This window comes from Pogona vitticeps, chromosome 1, assembly GCF_051106095.1.
Source record: "Pogona vitticeps strain Pit_001003342236 chromosome 1, PviZW2.1, whole genome shotgun sequence".
In the NCBI taxonomy this organism is placed as follows: Eukaryota; Metazoa; Chordata; class Lepidosauria; order Squamata; family Agamidae; genus Pogona; species Pogona vitticeps.
The window spans coordinates 159945635-159948749 of NC_135783.1; the positions used below are offsets into that span (position 1 = coordinate 159945635).

Below are 3115 nucleotides of genomic sequence, written 5' to 3' on the forward strand. Positions count from 1 at the left end.
CAGGTGCATCTGAAGAAAGGGGCTGCCGTCCAAGGCACGCCATTACGTAAAGGCTGCACCGGGCTTTTTGCTGTCTTCCCCGCAGGCGGCCTAACACGGCCTACGGCCTCCTTCTTAAGCGGCTAGACCTCAGGGCTGCCGCTAATGCCGTCGGCTGAGCGACGGAGGCCGTGTCTACCCCGCCTTTCTCAGGAAGGCGCCGAGAGTGAAGAGACCGAAGGAGGCTCCTCTCCCACACGCCCAGTTCCGCGTGTCTGAAAGGGGAGCCCTCAGCTTGACGCGGTGTAGGGCCCTCGTTCTCCGCAGGTGTTCTTGGACTGCCGTTCCCAAAAGCCACCTTCCGCACCAGCTGTGCTGGCCGAGATTTCTGGGAATTGCAGTTCAAAAACACCGGGGTTACCCAAGGTTGGCCACCCCTGGTTTAGAGTCTCCGTTCAACCTCGGGAACCTCCAAGGCAAGGCTGGGCCAGGAAAGGCTTTTCTTGGCAAGTCGCCACCCGACAGTTAAGGGGGGGGGGGGCAAAGGAAGGCCAGGGTCCGCCTATGCTATGGACTCGTTTTCCTAAACTGTGGAGACCAAAGGGGAGTGCGTGAAAGAGGTTAGGATCGCTGGCTTCTGGATGGTTTGTTGTGCGCTTCCCACTTCTTTACAATCACATTCAAACCGGCTTCCACAGAAAAGAGTCCAGACCTGCTCTCGCTCTTTTCTGCGCGAATTACTTCTGTCAGAGCCAGAGGAAGCGCCTTGGACTCCATCAGGCAAGGCTTGCGATTCCCATTACAACGCCGGGCTCTGCGGCACCGGCAGAGTATCCCCCTCTCCCAGCAGGCGCACGTAGAAAAAGCTGGACTCTCTCTCTCTCTTTGAAATCGGAGTTAAAATGTTTATCGGGGTTTCATAAGGCCGCAATCCTATTGGCACCTAAGTGCAGCCCCATTTGAAGTATGGGATGGTTTTTTCAATAGACACGCAGAGGGTTACATTTCACATCTTATTGAGCTTGTTCAAGAAACTCTGAAGCAAACAAGCAAAAGCAAACAAACAACACCTGTGTTCGTGCAGGGATTAAAATAAAATCCACACTTGGCCAATACTGTTTCTAGAACCAACCAATTCATTGATTGTTCTGTTTCTTCTGCTAGCTTTGGCATCCATGGGCCACAACAACACGCAAGGTTTCAAGATCTGCAGAACTCTTCATCATTAAACTAGGAGGTTAAACAAATTCGGGGATAGCGGAAACAGGAAGTCGGGAAACTAGGCTTAATGAGGTGGTCCTGAGGTCTGCTCCGAGGCTAAACAGACTTTGCTCTCTCAGCCGCTCCGCATGCTAAGGAAGTTTCCTTTCTGCCTCGCTACACCTCCAACGGGATCTGCAGCCAAAACCCTACGCCTGGAGTATAAATACTGTAGGTTTCATCTGATGAACTCATATCAGTAGGAGTCATCGGGATTCTGATGCTGCACCAACCGCGTATTTCGTTTGAAAGGAGATCTCTAGGGAACCTAATTTCCATAGAATTTATTTCCAACTTTTTTAACTGAGATGTCAGATTCGCGTCCCCAACTGAATCGCTTGGTTAATTTACAGATTTGGCACATAAATATCTTTATTCCTGCCTAACCAGAAGCCGACACTGTTAACAGCCAAAACACAAGAACAAAACACATATTCAAACGAGAGCAAGTTAATAGACTTTTAATTTTGTTCACTTTGAATACGAAAGAAAATTAAAGGAGTTACGGGAAGAAAATCTGTAATTTAACCTGCAATATCAGGACAACTAGGATTTTTTTGTTAATATGATCTCCTACGAACTCTTAATTATATTTTTGTCCTTGAAAAAATGCTTATAAATCCAAGCACTTTTTTAAAAAAATGAATAATGATTCTCTGAATTTCATTTATTTTCGTACGTAAACCCTGTTTTAATTTTTCTCTCTTTAGACAAGCATATTCCTATTTACGACGTTTTACTCTAGGACCTCAAACACTAGAAATAAATTCAACTGAGTTCTGTGTGATTCACACCACTATCCCATACATTACTGCCATGAAATGATTTCGACTGAATCCCGAGATAGCCAACTGCCTACAAGAGTACAGGAAAGAAGCCTCGTGGCAGTGGTTAAATTGTAGTACTGCAGTCAAGACCGGTCTCGACTAGAGTTTGATCCTGGGTTCAGGTAGCTGGTTTGAGATTGATTTAGTCCTTCTGAGGTTGGTAAACTAAATTCCCAGGTCGCTTGGGCAAGAGCATAGCCTGTATAATTAAATTGTAAACCACCCGGAGAGTTGTTTAAACACTATGCAGAAGTATATAAGCAGCACACTTCGCTTTGCTTTCTTAAATAGGTACAGAACTACTTTGGCTTCAGACGATTGTGATCTGCTTACCACTTTCACTTACTGAAGACTGAATGCAATGTTTCTGCAATACAGTACTGTTGTTTAATCTTGCTTTAAAGAAGGCCTATTTTCAGTATTTTTGACCCAACTCCGGGAGGCAGTGGAAGACAAGAGGGTCTGGCGTGCTCTGGTCCATGGGGTCACGAAGAGTCGGACACGACTAAACGAGTAACAACAATTTTTCAGTATTGCTGTTTTCAGAGCACAGAGCCATTTATGCTGTCCAGACTTTGTGACAGCTCATTAAGCTATTCTGAGGAAGCCAAAATAAAATAAATAAACGAACCAGTATTAAATTGATAGTGTCTTATCACTGAAATCATGCAAAAGTGCACACGAGAATTTGGTCCTCTGGTTATATGACAATTCAATATCTAAGGAGAGATTATTTTTCCCAGTCCATCATAAATACAAGTTAATTGACTAAGCAAAACTGTACAACTATCAGCCTCTGTTAAAATTTTGTCTCCCTGTAGATGCATTACAGGCAACGATCTTCTTGCTAGTCAATTTTATGTGGTTCTCCTCAGGTTATATGAACCAGCTGAATGTTTAAAACTGGGAGGCAGGCTACGGTGGTGACATCTGCATTCCAAACATATTTTACAACAAACCATGGAATTTTACCGCAGACATTTTAACCTGCCGGTTTTAAGACAGGTTTCGTGGGCACAGCTTAGCTAGATACCGCCAGGGCTGTAAAT

General features: G+C 44.9%; 1 long non-coding RNA gene across 1 annotated transcript; it reads left to right on the plus strand.

Moving 5' to 3' along the window:
* Positions 1-375: 375 nt before the first annotated feature.
* On the plus strand, positions 376-2886 carry LOC144583558 (uncharacterized). The gene is made up of 2 exons (XR_013537408.1): positions 376-599; positions 1144-2886. It is a non-coding gene; the product is annotated as an uncharacterized LOC144583558 (long non-coding RNA).
* The last annotated feature ends 229 nt before the right edge of the window (positions 2887-3115 follow it).